Raw genomic sequence first — 23,776 nt, 5'->3', positions numbered from 1 at the left:
CTTTCTCCAAATTTATGCTGCTTTGTTCTGAAAGCTGCATCACAATCTGTTCTGCATCATACTAGAGACAAGGTGGCTGAGGTGATATCTTTTATTGGACCAACTTCTGTTGGTGGAAAGGGCAAAATTTTGAGCTCCACAGAGCTCTTCAGATCTGGGGAACGTAATTGGAATGTCTAAGCTAAATAACCAGTTGGGTCAGATTGTTAAGCGTAAGGGGTTCACATGTGCTATAGGAGACCACTTAAAATGAAAGGGGTAATTAAAGGTTAACAGGCAGTAGAATGTGTTACAAACTGTTCTAATGAGTCATAAAACCAGTGTCTTTAAGTCAATGATTTTTAGTGTCTAGCAGAGATCGGAATTTAAGTTCCCAGGCTCACCTTTTGAAGGTTTCCTTTGAAGATGAGGGCTGAGAAAAGTCTTCACCCACGGGTGACAGGATGTTTTTGTCTTTTATCATTTTTCAATGTGAATTCATTTGAGAGCATAGTGACTGTCTCATTTCACCCACATAGTTGTGTTGGGGCATTTGATACACTGGATGAGGTACACCACATGTTGTGATAGGCATATGTAGGCTTGGATCTTGAAAGGTGTGTTGTGGGGGATGTTGATAATCCATAGCAGTGGAGGTATGTCTGCAGGTTTTGCACCTGTTGTTCTGGCGGGTCTGGTGCCACTTAGAGTTGGTGTGTTCGGGTCTCCAGGGAGCTTATTTCTGATGATGAATTTGGCAGGTTGTTTGAAGACCAGAAGTGGTGGTTTATGAAAGATTTCATTCTGGATGTGGATCCGCATCAAGTATGCACTGTAATTGTTTGATGATACCACATATGGGTTCCAGTGTGAGGTGGCAGGTGACGAGTAGGGGTGTGCGGTCAATAGGGTTTTTTTTTCCCCCTGTATTGAAGCAAGTTCTCTCAGGGTATCTGGGTGGCCCATTCTATGATGCAGTCTACTTCTATTGGGGGAGTGTCATCGTTTAGTGAAGGTAGTTTTAAGTGTATTTAGTTGTGTATCCTAGACTTAGACTGACTTTGTATAATTCTCAGTGTTGGTTCTCACTGATACATATTTCTTAGCTTGGTGCTCAATAGCTAAAATTATAACATTGCATGTCTTCAAAGAAAGATCCCCCCTCCCCGAATCTAATGTCATGAATGGAAAAATTGTCTAACGTACATGACTGGAAGTCAGAATTCTATACCCACCTGCGATATGCACTCTTTTCACCTTTGGACAATTGCTTAACATCTTGTCAACTTCCTTACGAGTAAAATTCCTGCCTTACATGGGTGTTAAGTCACTGGGTATTACTAGAACATAAATGTTTGTGGTCAAATAACATCTTCCATCCAAGGACCTCAAAGAGCTTTACAAAGTATAATATTGATTTTCTCTTTCTGGTTTTCTCATCTATTGTGTGTAGATGTGATTTTTTTTCTTTTGGTTAGTCTGGTATCCTGGATATAGTATTAGTAAATTCTCTATTTTAAAGAAGTGCAGGGAAAAGGAAGTCAATAATTAAACTTAACCGACATTTAAAGAGCTCAGGCAGGATACCATTGCTCTTTCACTTTCCATTGTCACAAAGTTAATCAAAGTTAATCAAAGATACTCTCCAGAGTATCGCTGACCTCTCTGCTTCATGCCAGTGTACTATATTAAGCCTCGAGAGACTGGTGAGGTTCTGTGTGAAAACAACTTCACTTCAGAAGTTGTTTGCTATAGCAGGAGGGTTGGAGACTTTGGGAGATTTCCTTGTGTTTCCATTCGTCAAGGGTCATTTTTACATTAATGAACTTTAAATAGACTTCAGCTGTTGCTGCTGCCACTGTGCTGTTTGCCTCTGTTTATGCTAATGTAACCCACAAACCTTCTGGGTGTGGTGTTCTGTCCCATCTAGTGGCACCGAGACCACTTAAAAAGAGAGAGATAAAATGAGTCTGCTCTACAGCCTTAGCTAACAGCCAGGTGGCTTTTAGCTCATGTGGTAGAGGGTCATGCACTAAGCTTCAAAGGTCCCAGGTTCGATCCCGATGACCAGGGTCTGTCAGCGTTACACTAATAAACAGCCAGCAGTCATCCCTCCCCTGTGGATGGCATTGGATGGATAGTATTTGAAGCAGGAAAATAGGACAGGGAGAGGCTGTCAACATACACAAGTGACAGTTAAAACACTCATGAATGGAGTGCACCAATCACACTATTCCAGGTCACTGGTCCTTATTAGATCCCATATTGGTTCCATAAATGGGTGACCCTCCTGGTGTGCTAGTCACTAAAAGGTGACTGTTACATGTGCGCACAAATGAAAAAGTGAGTGCATTACACTGAGTACATGAATACTAAGAGGCTGTATACATGCGGCAGCAGCCTTTCTGAGATGGTGCCAGGGCTACGTGGAACAGCCTGGCAGCCACACCAGGGAACAAGGAGACACTTGTAAAAGTGCACGTAGTTGTTCATTGGCTGCACAGTCAGTCATTAAGGAGATCAGGAGACAAGAAAAAATGTGAATGTTCTAATCTTTATTAATTTTTTTTTTTAAATTACAGGCACAGAAAGTGGCACTTGCTTTCTGTTCTTGAAATTTTCAGCAAATGAAATTATTTTAGTACTGTGGAGGATGCCCTCCTTGTGTGCTAAATCTTGCATTCGGCTTTTGACTCAAAAGATCATAAATTACTGTTTCCAATGTTTCAATATAATTCTTCATATTAATTCAGAGACATTGATTTTACTAGTTACAGTGATGATAGCAGCACAATAATATTTCCTAAAATTAGAAACCAGTTGTGACGGGGTGCCTGGATGGGCCACACTGAGAATGCCACATTCAGGGCAGGCTGCAAGAAATAGTGCAGAGAATCCCCCAAGTGCTGGTTTGTTCTATAATTAGATTCAATGAGCCAGTAACAAAAGAGCTTCTGTTGCACCCCACTGATTAACAGGAAGCCAAACACAGTCCCCTTTAGGCATTCCAGCCCTTGGCTCCCATCTAGACAATCAAGTCTAATATAGTGAGGGGTTACTGAAAACCCTATTCACCATACTTAAAGTTGTACCAATCCCAAAGGATCAGACACCCTCAGGCCAATATGAATCTCAGATCTCTCCCAAATACACGCATAGAGCCAATCCTTAATAACTAAATCTAAGATTTATTAAGAAAATAAAAAGAGGGTAATTAATGGTTAAGGAATCATATACATACAAGTGATTGTCAGTGTTCATAGATCAGGATCAGAGCAGTGATGTTCTATCTGCTGGTTTGGAAAAGTCTCTCTGGAATCAATTCAAAGGGTTATAGTCCAATAGACCGTTCAGGGGCAGGGCCTGTTAGAGTTTTTCCTTGAGAATTCCAGGGTAATCTAAGTAACTACCTGGAGATCTCTGTCCTGTGGCTTAGACCTTTCCTGTTAAATTTTAAGCAGATCTGGGATGAAAGGATCAGGCCCAAGGTTTTGCTTCTGTAACTCTCTGATAAGTTGCCTTACAGAAATCATCACAGCAGGGCTTTCCTCTGAGGAAGAATAGGCAATGCAGATAGCTTATGGACCTTTTGCTTTGAAGGTAATCCTCTCTTTCCTATGCATATACAGGTAAACTAATTATACTTATTTACATAAGGCAATTAATCAGTCCTCCATTATAACAAGAGACAGTTAAGATAATGTAGATAATATTGTTAGTTTTCCACAGAATCTCACATTTTTCATCTTAAGGTTAACTGAACACAGACACATACATAACATAAGGCAATTAAGACATGAAAGGGAATTAGCATCTAAAAGCTAATTGGTTTACATTAGTAAACTTCTAACAAGATACAGGTAAAAAGAAAAGGAGTACTTGTGGCACCTTAGAGACTAACCAATTTATTTGAGCATAAGCTTTAGTGAGCTACAGCTCACTTCATCGGAAGCTTATGCTCAAATAAATTGGTTAGTCTCTAAGTTGCCACAAGTACTCCTTTTCTTTTTGGGAATACAGACTAACACGGCTGCTACTCTGAAAGATACAGGTAAACACAGACAAATACAATTAGCAGCTATTGGTTGAGTCTTATCAATACAAAGTGAATGAGTTGGGGGTTGATAGCCTAATTAACATTTTGTTGATAACCATACATAAGTGGATTGTGTTGACTACAATTGCAATGCCTCTTGTTAAATTGTTTTGTGTTATACACCGGTTAGCTGGTCTGCCAGTGTCACACCAATAAACCAATTCATCCACCAGATTACCTCCTAATGGTAACAATTTCCAGACTCAGCGAAATTTTTCCAAATTAAGAAAAGTCATTTTTTAAAAGGTCCACAAAGATGATGATCATTAAAATATTTTCTGCGAATTTATACATAGGTTGTAAGGTACTGTTGTGATCATCCTAGTCTTACTTCCTGTTTAACATAGGCCATAGGGCGTCTCTGAATTAAATCCTGTTTTAACTAGAGTATGTCTTCTAGAATAACATCTAATCTTGATTTAAATATTTGCAAGGATGGAGATTCCATCACAATACTTGGTAAATTGTTCCAACGGTTAATTACCCTCAGTGTTAAAAATAAAAGGAGTATTGTGGCCCCTTACAGATGAACAAATTTGTTCCTCTCTAAGGTGCCACAATACTCCTTTTCTTTTTGCAGATACAGGCTAAGACGGCTGCTACTCTGAAACCAGTGTTAAAAATGTATGCCTTATTTCTAATCTGAATTTGTCTAGTGTGAGCTTCCAGTCACTGAATCTTGTTATACCTCTGTCTGCTAGACTGAAGAGCCCTCTGAACAAATTTCTGTTCCCCATCTAGGTATATTGATTATGACCAAGTTCCCCTTGATCTTCTCTTTGATAAGCTAAATAGATTCAGCACCTTGAGTCCATCACTATAAGGCACGATTTCTAATCCACTGATCATTCTTATGAACATAAGAATGGCCATACTGGGTCAGACCAATGGTCCATCTAGCCCAGTATCTTGTGTCTGACAATGGTTGGTACACAATGCTTCAGAGGGAATAAACAGAACAGGACAATTATTGAGTGATCCATCTATTGCCCAGTCCCAACTTCCAGCGATTAGAGTTCAGCAATACCCAGAGCATGCGTCCCTGACCATATTAGCTAATAGCAGTTGATGGACCTGTCCTCCAGGAATTTATCTATCTCTTTATTGAACCCTGTTATACTTTTGGCCTTCATAACATCCCATGCCAATGAGTTCCACGGGTTGACTGTGCATTGTGCGAAGAAGTACTTTCTTTTTTGTTTCTTTTAATTCTGCTGCCTATTAATTTCATCGGATGACCCCTAGTTCTTGTATTATGTGATGGGGTAAATAACATTTTCTCTATTCACTTTCTCCATACCATTCATGATTTTATAGATCTAATCTATCATGTCTCCCCTTAGTCGTCTCTTTCCTAAACTGAAAAGTCGCAGTGCTTTTAAACTCTCCTGCTGTGGAAGCTGTTCCATATCCCTAATCATTTTTTGCTGCCCTTCTCTGCAACTTTTCCAATTCATGTATATATAATATCTTATTTGAGATGAGGTGACCAGAACTCCATGTCATATTCAAGGAGTGGCCATACCATGGATTTATATAGTGGCATTATGATATTTTCTGTTTTATTATCTATCCCTTTCCTAATGGTTCCTAATATTTTGTTAGGTTTTTTGAGTGCTGCTGCACACCGGATGTTTTCAGGGAACTATCAGCAATGACTCCAACATCTCTTTCTAGAGTAGTAACAGCTAATTTAGACCCCATCATTTTGTAAGCATAGTTGGCATTATACTTTCCAATGTGCATTACTTTCCATTTGCCAACACTGAATTTCAGATGACATTTTGTCACCCAATCATTCAGTTTAGTGTGATCTCTTTGTAACTCTTTGCAGTCATTGTTGGACTATTAAGTAATTTTGTATCTGCAAACTTTGTCACCTCACTGTTTACCCCTTTCTCCAAATCATTTATCAATATATTGAACAGCACTGTTGCCAGTACAGATCCCCAGGGGACCCTGCTATTTACCTTTCTCCACTGAGAGAACTGACCATCCATTACTACCCTTTGTTTCCTTTCTTTTAACCAGTTACTGATCCATGAGAGGAACTTCCCTCTTATTCCATAAAAAGAACAGGAGTACTTTGTGGCACCTTAGAGACTAACAAATTTATTTGAGTATAAGCTTTCATGGGCTACAGCCCACTTCATCAGATGCATAGAATGGAACATATAGTAAGACGATATATATACATACAGAGAACATGAAAAGGTGGAAGTTGCCATACCAACTCTAAGAGGCTAATTAATTAAGATGAGCTATTATCAGCCGGAGAAAAAAAACTTTTGTAGTGATAATCAAGATGGGCCATTTGAGACAGCGTGATGATACTAGTCTACTTAAGAGCCGTTGGTGAGGGACCCTGTCAAAGGCTTTCTGAATCTCCAAGTACACTATATCTACTGGATCACTCTTGTGGCTCTTCTGGCAGGTTTGGAGACTGAAACACTCTTTCCACACAACCTATGTAGAAAAGAAAGTAGTCTGGCAGCCACCATCTTAAATGACACCAGGGTTTTGGGGTTTGTAATAGACTCTCTCCTCTGTCTGAGTTCCAGTCTGCTCTGCCGCAGACTTTGGTGCAATTTGGAGGAAGTCCCTTACTCTCCTATTCCTCAGTTTCCCATCTGGATAAGCATGGATTATTCTTCCTTGTTCCCACTTAGTGTGTTTTGTCTATTTAGATTGAAATCTGAGGGCTATCATGTTGACAAGCACACTTTGGATTGAACTTGGGAACTCCATAGCTAAAATCATGGGCTGCTACGGCATGAGGGGGAAAGCAATGCTCTCTAGCTGGGGCTGTAATGGACTCACAAACTTTGTGGATCCGACACAGAGGAGTACCTGTCATGCACAAGCGCGCGCGCGAACAGACACATCCCAGTGCATTACATAAGCTTTACAAAGTAGTAACTACTAGATTTACGAATCATGTAAAGCTTAGCACAATGCCACCCCATCTCATTTTGGGGCCCTCAGTTTATCTGCCTTCTGTATCCTTTCACTTCTTAACAACTACAGAAAAAGAAACTTGCACAGTGTATTCATTTTTCACATGCAGTGAAATCTGCATTTAATCCACCAAATTGCCTTTTTAAAAGGGTTAAAGAAACCAAGCAGCCACACAATACAGCATTTCTCAAAATATTTACTGGATGTTTAGGAATGTAGAGCATAGTTTGGGATAGGTGATGTCTCCCTAAGGGATCTGAAATCATTCTGACCGTGGTCTTATTTGACAGTTCAGTCAGTCTGGGGCACAGTCTGATCTGTGTGGTAAGCATAGAGTACCACCACCCTGGAGGACATCACTGATAGCGAGGACGTTATTTGATGCCTTAATAAACAGTCTGGCGGCTGTGAGGGGACATATAAACAACAGAGAAGTTTTCAGTGTAAATATAGACACAGAAAATAGCCTCCAGTTCTTAAAGACTGTGGGGATGAATCACAGTCATGGGCTTCTGCGTGGACAGTAAATCACACAGAGTTGAGAAGGGCCTGGCCGGCAGTATAAGGAGCTTGCCTTGGAGGTAGAAAACAATTTAAAAGAGGACTGCTAGCAGACTGCGTGCCTGACTCTGAACCTTTCAGACTGAGTTTAACTACAGCCTTGGGAGCAGAGCGGGGATGCCCCACCCCATTGGTACTGTGGGAGGCCTCGTGCTTTGAAAGCGGCAATACCTCCCTGATCTCTCAGGCACACACAATGAGTACAGTCACTTCTCCATCTCCTAAGGGTGGGCTGCCTGTGTGCCCTTCTGCTAGTCCTGAGTGGGAAGCCAGGTTAGGTCTTGGCCCATTATCACATTTGGGGTGGGGGTGTCTAGTAGGATGCATAAGGACTGTAACAGTGGTATGCCCCTGTGCAGGGGGCATGGGGAGAGAGTCTCTACTTTCTCCCCCTCTGTGCACTTATGTAAGGGGTGACCACAATTTGGCCCTGAAATTGATTATTTTTATTGTGTTTATATTCAGTACACATCTTTTTTAAGGAAAAATTAGTACAGGTGGCTCTAGATCATCTATTTTACACCTGTATGATGCCTTCCATCAGAGGCTCTCAAAACACTTTACAAACAGTAATGAATTAAGTCTCACAACAACCCTGTCAGGCAGATATTATCTCCATATTGCACATAGGGACACTGCGGCACACAAAGGTGAAGTGACTTACCCAGTGTCACAGAGCAAACATAGCGGAGATGAGAACAAAATCCAGCTGTCCTGACTCCTCGTCCTGTGCAATAGGTACTAGACTCTGTTCCTTTTCATTCATTCCACACAAGTATGTAACTCTGCAGATAAGTTAGGTAAGCTTACAACTTAGCAACTGTGACACACAATTCCTGTAACAGCTATATGATCGCCATGTTACTCTTACGGTATCTTGTTGTTATTTTATACACTGTGACTACACTGAAATCGCTCTGAATAGAATCTAATTAATGTGACAAACCTTAGTCCCTTTAATCAGTAAGTAATGTGCTACTCCTGTACATGCATATGGCCATATGCCAAAGCTGCCTACAATGGGACATTGAAAATGCTAACATTTTCATCTCTGCTGCCATATGCCGACCCCAGGCCACACATGAAAAGAAAATTGGCATGCATTTTTGAAAAGTTTAAATGGAAAGATGAGATATAACCTACTTGAAGTCAATCAGCTCAGTTAATAGGGCTCAAGACATCTATAGCTAGCTCCTTACGCAACCTGGCTGGAATGGCTTCCTTTTTTGGAATTCTGTTCAATAGTATTTTCATAGTGCTATTGCCCATAGCACCATTAAAATAAAAAGCTTTCTGAAATAGTCCAGAGTGCCTGAGAAATCTTCCCAAAACCTGATTGAAACTCAGACCAAAAGCCTGGGATTAGTCACTTAGGCCACATAAAATGTGTGGGGAACCAATGCAACAGGCTTGGAAGTCAGTTTCCTCTACCCCTTCTTCCTTGGGAGGGCAGGGGGGTTGAGGAGAAAGCTGTGGGGTGGGCGGGGGGGAGAAAACAATACTTTTTCTTCCCCATCTCTTGTGAATGGAAGAAGGATTTTAAACCCCGTTGTGAAGAGCTGCATTTCACATGCATTAGTACAATGGGACTCACTTATAGTGGTGTAAATATTCACTATAAGTAGCATGAAGCGTCTCTCTGGCTCCAATCCAGCAACGCACATGCTGAGCTTTAAGCATCTGATTATAAGCATGTGCTTTGCTGGGATGGATTTAAAGATATGCTTATCTTTTAAGCATATGAGTAATCCCCACTTAATTCAGTCCCTTTAATTCCACTGAAGCTATTAGGACTTAATAAAACAACACATTTCAAAAAATTACAGTAGTTGCAAAGGGATTGTACAGGTGGGTTTCCTTCATATCAGCCTGTTTTTCTTTTCTACCTTACTTTTCTTCTTCCTTTATTTCCTTCTTAAGTACAATATTCATTCAGTCATTAACATATCTGTTATAATTAACTGAATTTCTTATATAGAAGACTAATTTTACCCTTATTAAAATTCTACCACACTTTACACCCACCAAAAAAACTCAGCAAATAAATTAGATTTTTTTTTAATAGAAAATTCTCTAAAAGTTCTAAATACTGAGTTTAGGAATAGTTCATAGAACATAAGAATAGCCACAGCACAAGAGACAACAAGTTCATCTAGTCCAGAATCTTTTTCTCAATAGTGACCATTACCAGATATTTCAGTGGAAGGTGCAGGAAGGCCCTATCATGGACAGGTTTCAGAGTAACAGCCGTGTTAGTCTGTATTCGCAAAAAGAAAAGGAGTACTTGTGGCACCTTAGAGACTAACCAATTTATTTGAGCATAAGCTTTCATGAGCTACAGCTCACTTCATCGGCATCCGATGAAGTGAGCTGTAGCTCATGAAAGCTTATGCTCAAATAAATTGGTTAGTCTCTAAGGTGCCACAAGTACTCCTTTTCTTCTATCATGGACAGTTTATGTCCACAGGAAAATTTCTTCCTAACCCTTCATCAGTTCATGGTTGGCCTTATGAATGCAGAGTCTGTATCTTGATAGCCAATACATTTGTTTCCCTTTTGTGGTAAACATTTTACATTGTACTAAACATTACTTTAAAAAAATAAAGAACACAAAATTAAAGATTGGCCTGTTTGTTCAGCATATCTAGCACTAAGGGTCAAATGTTTAACCTGGGATCCAAAAATTTTGACTAAAATTTTCTATTTTAAAGTTTTTGTGTGCACACGTAACTCAGACTTGTATCTGCAAATTGCATTTGTGGTTACAAATTGGGTAGACAAATTTCTTCGTATGGCTGCAAATCCAGTGTTTATTCAACGGAGCCAAACAGAGCAAGGAGAGATGGCATAACTAACTTAATTTTTGTTTTAGAACTATTAAAGCCAAAATGTTGCAATAAGGTAACTGTGATTATAAATGTACACAAAATTCTTCCATAACGGCCCTCAATTTGCCAGAAGCTTTGGGCCCCTTTTCAGATTTATAGCTACTTGTGGGCAGTACCACACCAGCAGTGGTAGCCAGAGGCATTAACCAAAATGTTCTGATACACCCTTTGGTTTTTGGGTGGCTTAATTTTTGTTTTCCCAACCTGAGGCACTTTGGGTCCGACTTTTCAGAGTTGCTAAGCATTTCAGAGCTCCACTTGAAATCAGGGGTGCTGTGAGTGCTCAGTGTCTCTGAAAATCAGGGCCTCGGTGTCTCTAGATGAGCACCCAAAAATGGAGACACCCCAAATAAAAGGCTACTTTTGAAAATCCATTGTACAGAGATCATGAGCAGGCAGAGTATCTTCATGTGCTTGATGAGGAAGGGAGAAAAGGTTAATAGCTGCCACTGGTGCAACCCTGTTGATTACTAAATGAACTGATATATAAGAGTAGCTTGTGAGAATGTAAAATTGCTGTTAAATGTGCTATGAACATTATGGCTTGGGAAGGAGAAATAAGTATCTACTAAATAAGAAGCTTGCCTCTGAAGGACAATAGAGGCATAATTAATCATAGAATCATTGAAATGTAGGATTGGAAGGGACCTCAAGAAGTCATCAAGTTCAGGCCCCTGTGCTGTGGCAGGGCCAAGTAAACCTAAACCATCCCTGACAGGTGTTTTCCACCTTGTTCTTAAAATCTGCCAATGATGGAGATTCCATGACCTCCCTTGGAAGCCTATTCCGGGGCTTATAGTTAGAAAGGTTTTTCTAATATATAATCTAAATCTACTTTGCTGCAGATTAAGTTCATTACTTCTTGTCCTACCTTCAGTGGACATGGAAAACAATTGATCACCATCCTCTGTATAACAGCCCTTAACATACTGGAAACCTGTTATCAGATCACCTCTCAGTCCTTCTTTTCTCAACACTAAACATGCCCAGTTTTTTCCATAGATCAGGTTTTCTAAAACTTTTATTATTTTTGTTGCTCTCCTTTGGACTCTTTCCAATTTGTCCATGTCCTTCCTAAATTGTGGTGCCTGGAATTGGACAAAGCACTCCAGCTGGGGCCTCAACAGTGTCGAGCAGAGTGGGGCTATTGCCTCCTGTGTCTTACATACAACACTCCTGTTAATACGCCCTGGAATCATATTAGCCTTTTTTGCAGCTGCATCACACTGATGACTCATATTCAGTTTGTGGTCCACTATAACCCCCAGATCCTTTCCAGCAGTACTACCACCTAGACCAGGGGTGGGCAAACTTTTTGGCCCAAGGGCCACATCGGGCTGTGAAACTGTATGGAGGGCCAGGTAGGGAAGGCTGTGCCTCCCCAAACAGCCTGGCCCCTGACCCCTCCCACTTCCCGCCCCCTGAATGCTCCCCTCAGAACCCTCAACCCATCCAAACACCCCGCCCCCCCTCAACCCCTTGTCCTCTTGTCTGTATAGAATTTCATCTTGTTGAATTCAGACCAATTCTCCAATTTGTCTTGGTCATTTTGAATTTTAAACCAGTCCTCCAAAGTGCTTGTAACCCGTCCAAGCTTGGTGTCATCTGCAAATTTTATAAGAATACTCTCTACTCAATTATCCAAGTAATTAATGAAAATATTGAATAGTACTGGTTACAGGAACGACCCCTTTGAGACCCCACTAGATACACTCACTCAATTTGCAAGCAAACCATTGATAACTACCCTTTGAGTGTGGTCTTTCGACCACGTGTGCACCAACTTATAGTAATTTCATCTAGACTGGTTTTCCCTAGTTTGCTAATGAGAATGTCATATGGAACTGTCAAAAGCCTTAAAAATCAAGGTATATCACATCTACTGCTTCCCCCATATCCATTGTCAAAGAAGGAAATTAAGTTGGTTTGGCATGATTTGTTCTTGACAAATCATGTTGACTATTCTTTATAATCCTATTATCTTCCAGGTGCTCACAAACTGATTGTTTAATACTTTTCTCCAGTATCTTTCCAGATATTGAAGTTAGGCTGACTGGTCTGTAATTCCCTGGGTCCTGCTTGTTCCTTTTTTTTAAAAAGATAGATACCATGTTTGCCCTTCTCCTGTCTTCTGGGACCTCTCCTATCCTACAGGAGTTTGTTCTCTAAGATAATTACTAAAGGCTCCAAGATTGCTTCAGCTAGTTCCTTAAGTACCCTCAGATGAATTTCATCAGGCCATGCTGATTTGAATATATCTAACTTATCTAAATATTCTTTAACCTGTTCTTTCCCTATTTTGGCTGCCATTCCTTCCCCCTGGTTGTCAGTATTAATTGTAAAAAGAAAAGGAGTACTTGTGGCACCTTAGAGACTAACACATTTTTCCACTGAATGCATCCGATGAAGAGAGCTGTAGCTCACCAAAGCTTATGCTCAAATAAATTTGTTAGTCTCTAAGGTGCCACAAGTACTCCTTTTCTTTTTGTGAATGCAGACTAACACGGCTGCTACTCTGAAACCTGTCAGTATTAATTGTGTTGAGTATCTGGTCATCATTAACCTTTTTAGTGAAAACTAAAGCAAAAAAGCATTAAGCATCTCCAGTTTTTTTATGTCATCAGTTATTAGCTCTCATTCCCAGCTAAGTAGAGGACCTTCACTTTCCTTTCTCTTGCTCCTAATATATTTAAAGGACCTCTTCTTATTGCCATTTATGTCCCTTGCCAGGTGTAACTCATTTTGTGCCTTAGCCTTTCTGATTTTGTCCCAAAATATTTGTGCTGTCCTTTTGTACTCCTCCTTATCGATTTCACCATGTTTCCACTTTTTGTAGGATTCCTTTTTTATTTTCAGGTCATTAAAGAGCTCCTGATGAAGCAATATTGTCCTCTTACTATTCTTCATATCTTTCCTTTGAATCGGAATAGTTTGCAGTTGTGCCTTTAATATTGTCTCCTTGAGGAACTGCCAGCTCTCCTGAACAGCTTTTTCCCTTAGATTTTCTTCCTACCAGTTCTGAGTCTGTTAAAATCTGCTTTTTTGAAGTCCATTATCCTTATTCTGCTGCTCTTACTCCTTCCTTTCCTTAGAATCATGACATCTATATTTCATGATCACTTTCACCCAAATTGCCTTTAACCTTTAGAGTTGCTACCCTGCTGCTCAAAATCAAGTTTAAAATGAATGTCCCCCTAGCTACTTCCTCCATTTTCTGGAACAAAAAGCTGTCCCCGATACATTCCAAGAACTTACTGGAGATTTTGTGTTTTGCCATATTACTTTTCCAATGGAAGTCTGGGTAGTTAAAGTCCCTCATTACTCCCTTTTGTTCCTACCTGTCCTTTCTGATCAAGCTATAACCCTCTGTACCAATATTCCAGTCAAGAGACTTATCCCTCTAAGTCTCTGTGATGCCAATTAAATCTTAATTTATTGTATGTACTAATACTTCCTGTTCTTTCTGCTTATTCCCAATACTACGTGCATTTGTGTACAGACATCTAAAATGTTGATCAGAGTCCCCCACTGAATTCCTTGTGGGTATTTTCTTCTAGGGTGGAATTACTGAAAAATCTAGCAAAAGCCCATGTTGTTACCTTGGAAGTGCTAGAACAAATACAGGGTATAAGTACACAAGAGTTTTTCCAGAAATGGCTGTCAGAAGGGTATGGACCCTTGTATGTATCTAGACTATGCATGCTATAGTTCAGTAGGAAAGCCTAATCTCATGGTGGAAGAATGGAGACCTGTGACTTTCTGCTTGGTGAACTTACATGACAACAATCTTGCCATTGCTAGAGAGACAGAACTTGGATCAAATTATTTTCTCAGTGACAGTAGTCTGAGACACTGAAGGAAGTCTGCTCTTTTCAGTGCAGTTATACCTGAAGTTCACTGTTGTACGAAAACATTTGGCCCTTTTAACTTTTTTAGGGGCTGAAGATTTTGATATTCTCAGATATGGGATCACAAAAGCAAAGACATGTGCTTTTCTCTCCTAAGGTAAGTTTTTCCGGACCAAAAAAGGGGAAGGGATCATTCCAATATTCTGCAGCACATAGCATTTTTATTGGCATTTTATTTTATCTTTTTGGGGGACATGGAATGTTCTAAGACTCTATTGTAGAAATGGAATAAAAAATGAAAATGAAACACCTGATCTCTGTGATAGAATCTGATTAAATGTTATTGGTCTTGTAAGAAACTTTACTGTTTAACAGACCTATTAAAGGTAAAATTGAATTTCATTGTAAAGTTTATATGATCAAGTTTATTAACATTGTCCTCCCTAGAGATGTGTGAATTTTGTATAACTGAAAAATATGTTTGGCTAGCTAGGACAGTTATACGGTATGGTCCTTTGCTTTCGCTGACATTTTTGCTAGGATCTGGAAGATTCTGATAGATCACATGTACTGTTCTTAGACCTATCTTCAGCAAAACTCCCACAGACTTAAGATCAGAGTAAAAATTGAATGAAGCCTTAAGAATTTGTCCCTTTTTAATGTATGCAAGAATGCTACATTGTGTAAATGTAAACTTTCATCATTGGAAAAGAATTGCAAGTATAAATATTGAGTTCCAGATCAAAAATGTTTACCTTGGTATACAGGTCTTATGCAGACATCATAAATTCTCTTCTGGTTAATACGCATTTCCAGTAATTCTAGACTGTCAGGAAAAAGCCTTAATTCCTGAAAACAAATAAGGACACAATACAGCCCATACTGTCTCAATTCCCAGCTGCTCAAGAGTTTCCTCCGTTCCCTTTTATAGTCTCAGTTGTCTGTCTCAAAAATTTGCAGTATTGAAACTTGCAACTCCCATAAGAGCTAAACCACAGAATCTTTATGTTCTGTATGCAAATAAAGACTCAACAAATGAAACACATTTTTTCTAAAGACGGGCAGAATCAAGTAATTTTTCTCACTTTATGGTGTTTTCATACCCTCAAATTGCACAGAAAATGTTGTTTAAAAGTTTGAATAACTTAAGTGTAACTTCATTTGAGTGATAAAGAAGCAAAACCATTTGTCCAATACAGTAGAACTATATAAACTTAAACTATTGCAAAAGGTTACCTTGTACTAACCAAAACTACTGTGCAGCACCATCTAGTCATATTGAGAAGCACGTATTAGAACCAAACTTCCGGAGTGTACACAGTAAATGTGGAACATGCCCCTTTTTAGAAATTGGCAGCTACTTGACTTTGAATCCAGTAGTATGGGCTGTATATATTATTCCTGGTTATGTTTGTCTTTCCATTTTTCTTTCAAGGTGAACTCAGGGTGAACATTTCTGTTTTCCCGACCATTTTATGGATTGGCTTAACCTATGAAGTGGTTTGTTAGAGTGTTATCAATATGTTTAGTACCTCTAATTTTTCCAAGCAGTTACACAGTACCTTGTTTATACTGTTTCTCTGTTCATGATAGAAAAATACCGGGACTTACTACAAAGAGTGGCTAGTGATCTCCAGATATCTCTGGAGAAAGTCCAAGACCCACACCACCAACCGTTGGACATTCTGCAGCCTCAGGGCCAAAGTAAGGTGGCTCTTGCAGTTAACAAGGCCACAGTGGAACTGGCGAGATTGGTCTGGCACACCCCAGCATCCTGCGCCCCCATACCTAAGAGGGGTGAGAAGCACTATTTCAGTCCAACAAAGGAAGCTGAATTCCTGTTCTCCCACCCTGCTCCCAATCCCTGGTGGTACAGGTTGCTGCAGAATGTAATAGATCTTAATACCTAACGACTACCCCATCAGACAAGGGATCCAAGAGACTGGACCATCTGGGGAGAAAAGTCTTGTCCTATGCGGGCTTGCAATTCCACATCACCAATTACCAGGCTCTGTTAGCTAAGAATGACTTTAATAACTACTCTAGGCTGGCAGCCTTTCAGGACAAACTTTCTTCTGAGGACCAAGCCCAGTTCCTCTCCCTTCTAGAGGAGGGAAATCTGGTAGCGAAAATGGCTCTTCAGGCCACAGCTGATGCAGTTAATACAGCATCCAGAAGCTTGGCCACTGGTATTGTTATGAGGAGGGATTCATGGCTGTAGTCCTCGGGCTTCTTCAGGGAGGTGCAGAATACTATCCAAGACCTTCCCTTTGACAAATCCAGCCTCTTTAACAAGAAGATTGGTGACTCTCTCCACTCATTAAGGACTCAAGGTCTACCCTCCACTTCCTGGGGATCTACACCCCAGCACCAAGGAGAAAGTAGTAGAGGCAGACCTATAAATCAGGACTGCCACCACCTTCTCATCCATTCTACTACCAGCATCCTGCCGACCCTCCCAGCAAAAGACTCAGAGGCTCTGCTTTTGAGCCCCCTCTACCACTATGATTGCTACCCATTCTCAGCCCGTGGCTTGGAGCCATTTGTGAAATTTTTGTTGAGACCCTCTTACCGTTGCTAGTGCCACCTGCCCCTTCTTCTGTCACTTTTGGAGGTCATCTGACTCTATTTGCCCATAATTGGGAGCTAATCACAATGAACAGTTGAGTCTTGGACATTATCCATCATGGATACTCCAGAGAGTTCATCTCCTGCCCTCCCTACAAACAGCCTTCCTGCCGCCGCCGCCCCCCCTTTCAGGGAACACTCACACGAGGTAATTCTTCAACAGGAAGTGGAATCCCTATTATATTGAGGGGCAATAGAGGGGCCTCAGTATCAAGAAAGGGGGTTCTATTCTCTGTATTTCCTAGTCCCCAAAAAAGATGAATGGTGGAGACCCATTCTGGATCTTCAGCATCCTCATGCAGAAGTTAAAATTCAGGATGTTCATACTGGCATCAATAATCCCGTCCCTTCAAGAAGGGATGTGGTTCACAGTTGTTAACCTGAAGAACACACATTTCCATGTAGACATTCACCCCTCCCACAGTTTATCATGGGCCAGGAACACTTCCAGTTCTGAATCCTCCCTTTCACACTAGCGACAGCACCCCCAGCATGTTTGTGTTTTCTCCATGAGGGCAGCCCAGATGAGACATCAGGGCCACACAATGTTTCTGTATCTCGACAGCTGGCTCCTGATATGTTGATCTTGACAGGAGGTCAGTTCAGCTATTCAATATCTCATTCAAATCCTCACAGCCCTGGGGGTCTGTAAGAACAGAGAAAAATCTGCTTTATCCCCCACAAGGATAATAGACTTTGAGGGCAATGTTGGACTTTTGTTTGCACAAGAGCCTTCCTCCCTGCAGGAAGGTTTCAGATGATGCACAACCTAATTTCTTTGATTTCCCACAGACCAAGGACTACAATGAGATGTGCCTGTCACTGTTAGGCCATATAGCTGTGTGTACTTTTTTGACATCCTTTGCCAGGCTTCATCTATGTTTCCTGCAGACCTGGCTCAATTCAGTTTAGTCACCCAACAAAGACCACGTCAATTCCAGGATGCCAGACCCCACCAGGATCATCACCTCCTTCACTTGGTGGTCAACCCCAGGCAAGGTACAAGTGGGAGTTCCCTTCACCATTCCCACTCCCAGTGCCACTGTTGTAACAGATGTGTCCCTGTTGGGGTGGGGTCAACAGACACTGCTTGTTAAAATCTTCGGACTCAGATGCATAGTGCACATGCATACCTGTGTGTGGAATACAGATAGGGACCACACATTTCAAAGAATCTCCAGTTACAACAAGTAACCTCCACGTCTTTCACTAGCCTTCAAAACACCTTTCTGCTAGTAGCAAAAAAGGTTTTTTCACCCAATTCAGGGTTGTTGGTTATCTCACCTTGCTGTCTTAATTGACTTCAAAATATATGTTTTACTCTTCATCTGAGTCTTCCAGTGTGTTTGTGTTTGATCTTTGAATTGCAGACGTGCTATTCCTGTTGGTCTGTACTGAAAGTCAGGACATGGGATTTTTGTTCCTTGTTCTGCTTCTGATTCAGTGAATGACCCTCTCCTAGGATAATTCACTTAAGCTTTCTGAGTGTCCGTTTCCCTGTCTGTAAAATGGAAGTAACATGTATCCACCTTTTGTAAAATGCTTTGACATCTATGAATAAAAGGGGTTATATACAGCCAATGGTAATGCATTTCTTGTACTCCGGGTTGTAAACTCCTTGAGGCAGGACTGTGGGCGTGTTTGATTCTAATGGAAACGTGCAGAGATATAATTTAAGAACACTTTAAGTAATTATTTTCTTGTTGTGGCCAGTGAGGTGCATCAGTGAGTCTTTATCTGCAGTATTGTTCTGCTCTGTATTTCAAAAGGTGTAAAGTAAGTCGTAGAGATGCTATCGTCCACATTTTAGTGAGCCTTATTTCTCTGGGCTCTTTCCAATGTCCTGATTGTTTCCAGAGCATACCAGACCCCTGGGAGAAACAGCAGAAATACTGAAATAAACTATGCATGAAAAGGAACCTTTATTTTATACCTGTCATTTACAGCTTAAAATATTACTTCCTTTCCCTCCGTGTTTTTGCATCAGAAATCAGTTTTACTCTGCCCTCCTCTGACTGTGCCCGTGAAAACACTCTAAAAGAGTTTTCTTGGGTTTTTTCAGTTTTATGTAATTTGTATCCTCAGCACCGCTCTTAAAATGTTGTTGTTTTTGTTGAGAGTAAGTTGCACATAATTGAAAAGCTGACCTTTCTGCACTGGTAAATCAGAACTGCCTTGAAGGTCAGTGAATTCACTGGAGACCTACTACCAAGTACACTGCACAAAAACTGACTGCTCCCTTCCTGGGATTAAAACAGCTGACTGGACTATGTTCCCTTGAATCTAGACACATCAGTCTGTTCTTAGATGACTTCATCAGTAATAAGTTCCAAAGAACTCAGTTCCAAAGAAGTACTCTCACTCACAGGAAAACAGCAAGTGTTACATTCCCCACCTTCTTTCAGGAGTGCTCATGCAAGATGTGTGGCCAGTCGATAATATTAGTACATATGTATTGGAAAACCTATTAAAATAAGTGCATTTAGGCAAGATTTTTTTTTCTGGGCAAAATATTTAGTGTGTCTTAGACTTATTTGCAAACAATATAGAGTCATAAGGTCTTTCTGGAGCACCCTAGAGCTTAAGTGCTAGAAGTTTCCCTAGGTATTTATTATTTGTATTACAGTTTTGCCTAAAGGATCCAATTGAGATCAGAGCCCCATTGTGCCCATTACTTCACTGAACAGAACAAGCAGTCAAACACACCCAGGGCAGTTAGGAACACAGAAGCCTCTAGGCCGGGGTGGCCAACCTGAGCCTGAGAAGGATCCAGAATTTACCAGTGTTCATTGCCAAAGAGCCACAGTAATACATCAGTAGCCCGCCATCAGCTCCCCCAGCTCCCAGCGCCTCCTGCCCAGTGGTAGCCGATCAGTGCTTCCCCCTCCCTGCACCTCCTGATAAGCTGTTTTGTGGCATGCAGGAGGCTCTGGGGGAGAGGAGCAAGGGCATGGCAGGCTCGGGGAGGGGGCGGGAAGGGGTGGAGCGGGGGCAGGGCCTGTGGCAGAGCCAGGGGTTGAGCAGTGAGCACCCCCCCAGCACATTGGAAAGTTGGCGCCTGTAGTGCCAGCCCCAGAGGTGGTGCCTATACAAGGAGCCGCATATTAACTTCTGAAGAGCCGCATGTGGGTCCGGAGCCACAGGTTGGCCACCCCTGCTCTAGGCAATGATCTTACATAGAGAGATCTGGTAAGTAGCTGCTCTCACTACCAAACAGTAGCACCTGGAGCAAAGCGAGAGGAAGCTCAACTGGGCCGTGCAACTACTCTGAAAACAGCGTCATTGCAGTAGCAAAAGAAATCTGTGTAGGAGACGGCTGCATTAGCCTTTTAATGAAGCATGCAAACTCCTTTGCACCTGATGATGCCCTGTCTGATTTCCATGGATGAACCAATAGGAGCTGTGTGGAAATCTTACAGGAGCTGGTCTCCTGAGGTCAGTATAAGATGGTAAAGCAACACTTCAAGGTGGCAGCAAGAGTATCCTTAAGTGTATCCTTAACACAAGTGCAGGATTGCACTGAAGCCACTGTGCCATTGCCAAGGCCTATCCTTGTCCCTTCCCCCCATCCATACCTACCCCCGCCCCCCAGTACTAGTTCAGCGTGGTTCAGGAAGGCCTATCACTTTCTCAAGCATTTCTGTACAATCTGCAAAAGTCTCAGTTTCCAGGTGCTCAATAAACCGAGTGCTATACTTTTTTGTACCAGTCAGCTGCAGTAGCCATCCCCAAAGATTATTTATTCACCTAGGAATTGTCAGTTCCCGGTACTGGGCCACAGAATGAAGAGCAATAGAAAAGCAGCTGGCTTTCAATAGTAAAACTGTGAAACTGCAAGAGACCAGAAAGTAAACACTAAAATGATTTACAGATCTAACGTCCCCTTGCACCTAAAGGAGCCTGACCATTTTGAATTAGTTACATATCAATCACACCGTGCCAAAAATGAACAAGGATGCCAGTTGCCTTACTGGACAGCAACACTCCCCTATCTTGTTGGTCTCTCTTTCTGATGATCTCTTTTTTGTCCTGGGTCTACTCCAGATCTGTTTTTTAAAAATGTTCTTTTGGTAATTTTTGAAAGATCTTCTGTTTAAGGCGCCTTCCTGCAGGGGTTTTGTAAAATCTGTTTGTCGGATTATGAAGAATTCCTTGAATGCTCTTCAACTTCCCAGATTTTGGACTCTTACTTTCTGAATTTTCTAGAGTCAGACTGTAGATCTGCATGCTGCACTGTATGTATAAAGGGATCCTTACTGAATGCATACAAGGCTCGTTGGTACAGCTTGTTGCTGGATTCTTACCCCCACCAGGCTAGCTGGTACAGTTTGCATTTTATAAATCATCTTCTGAAACCACATAGCCTAAAAACTCCAGAGCTGCATATCGGTATCCACACTTTGCAGTCCAGAAGAACTATTCAAACTGATATCAGTGGGAACAGTTCCAGGTTAGCCTCTGCAGCACAAAAGACCTACTGTGAGCCTGATCTGTGTCCAAGATGTATTCACATTATGCAAGTATTTCCTGTTCAAGATGACCATTAATCAAACTGAACAACTATTTTTACAGCAAGAGCTTTCTATAAAATCCATGTTTAGGGCCTGGCATAAAGTTACTTCATAAAAACAGTTGTTGATGGTAAAAGGTACATAAATAAATGGAGGAACAGGGAATAGATAGACTGCTTCTGGAAAGTAGAATGGTATTTAATTCTGCTGTGATCTCATCTTGATATTTTTCAGGGTTATTCTCGCCTCTTTTCCATTAAAACAAAGCTGCATCCGTTTAACTTTGCTCTGTGATTTGAAAGTACAAACAGCAAGAAGCAAAATGGCAACTGCTAGTATGATTTTCAGACTGAGGTGCTGAGCACCTGCATTGCTACGCCATGTTGGTGTTCAGCACCTCTGAAAATGAGTTCATGTGTTTCGATGTGATGTGCCTGTCCCATGACAAGTGTCACAAACATCCACTTTACAAGATGTCACCAATCTCCCGTAAACTCAGGAATTATGGTCATGTATATATAAGTGCAATAGGTTTTAATTTACAAAGGACATCAAATACTTTCAGCTTAAAAATGAGCACTTATTCTTGATTTCCTTTAAACTAAAAAAGTATAGTCTTCACTTAAGATCACAGAGTGAGTGTCTCCTGGGGACAGGCTGCCACCACACTAAGACTAAAATGGATACTGACAAAAAGATATTGGTTTTCCTGACAATATTATGTCTCACTACACCCTAATTCTGAAATAGATTTCAGAGTTTACACATTACTCTTCGGGGAATTCTGTGCCAAAAAATTACAAATTGTGCACCAAAAAATAACAAATTATGTGCACATTTTAAAATTCTGCATATTTTATTTGTCAAAATAACAATATAATATTCGTAATTTATTTCAAAATACCTGTCAGCAAGTATGTCTGTAACAAGACAGACAATGAAAAAGATTCAGGATACGTTTATTGGCAAATAGATTCCTTACTAGGCATATAAATTCAGAGCTTTGAGTAATAATTCATTTAAACTACAATGCACAACTGTATAACCTGCCCCCTCAGAAGCAGTGCAAACACTTAGGGGAATCAGGGGTAATGGAGGAGCTGAGGGAGAGGGAAGAAGCCTGGGAGTGAACCTGGAGAGTTGTTGGGTGTGGGTGGGAGAAATATGGAACAGGTGTTTTGCGGAGGGCAGGGAGGGATTGCTAGGGAGCTTCCCCCACACAGACCCTGGCTGACCCCTAGCCTCTCTCGCTCAGGCACATCTGCCCCATCCTCATGTGTCCTTGCACCCCCATGTATCCTTGATTCCCTCCCCCTATCCCCATGTGTTCCTCCACCTCCACTCAGACTCCCCCATGTGTCTCTGCACCCCTCCCTATCCCCATGTATCCCTGTGCCCCTCCCCATGTGTCCTTGTGGACCCCTCAGCCAGCCCCCTCCACCCATCCCCATGTGGCACTACACCCCCCTCGTCCCCATGTGTCTCAATGCCCCACTAAGCCATCCCTTTCCCCCATGTGGCCCTGCGCCTCCACTCCCATTCAGCCTCTGCCCCAGTCTGTCCTACCCCACTAGACCTTATGAACCCCAGTCTTTGACCGCCCTATGTGCCCATGCAGCCCCATGTGCCCCACACTGTCTGTCCCTCCATATCCCTACCTGCAAAGCAGCCTCTTCTCTTGCCTATCACAGTTGTGGAGGGCCTGGAAGTGACTGCTCTGTTCTAGCGCCACCGTGGCCTCTTGTGGGCAAAAAGCGTAACTGGAGCAACTTTCCGGCAGAAGTTACTTTCTGCAGAAAAAAATATGCACGGCGCAGTGGCATATGCAGTGGTGCAGAATTGCCCCAGGAGTAATACATGAGAAGTGCCTTTAACCAAGTGTGTTCTCATCATGCTGAGCAAATCAGGCACAGTTTTCTTTTAAATCATCCGTCATGCTGTGTTTACATTCTTTGTCCCAATACTGACTAGAGAGTCTCTGTCTGTATCACAGCTCTCATAATACCAGCTATCTATGTATTTCCTTGTATTTATTGATTGAACTATGCAATTCTGGTTTTAAAAACTCCCCTCTAGTTTTTCCTTTTTCCAAGATGGCCGCTCCACTACTCGTAATTTGTCCTTTCTGAGACCCTCTGCAGGATCATATGCTTGTAAGTGTTGCAATAGGTCTCCTCTACAAGGGCATATATAGTGATGAGAATGTAGAACTTTCATCCACACTAACCAGAGCTACATGCATATGAAAGAGGAGAGACTCGATAACACAGAATAGCAAAGCAAAGGTGCTGAGAAGGGTAACTTTAT

The 23,776-nt window shown here is 41.4% G+C and overlaps 1 protein-coding gene across 4 annotated transcripts in view; it reads left to right on the top strand.

Annotated features, from left to right (window-relative positions):
* Nucleotides 1-23,776, top strand: part of FBXL7 (F-box and leucine rich repeat protein 7) — a 337,214-nt gene that overhangs the window by 271,653 nt on the left and 41,785 nt on the right. The window lies entirely within an intron of this gene.

This window comes from Lepidochelys olivacea (genome assembly GCF_965140295.1).
Source record: "Lepidochelys olivacea isolate rLepOli2 genome assembly, chromosome: 2".
NCBI classification, from domain to species: Eukaryota; Metazoa; Chordata; order Testudines; family Cheloniidae; genus Lepidochelys; species Lepidochelys olivacea.
This window is presented reverse-complemented; position numbering and strand designations above follow the sequence as displayed.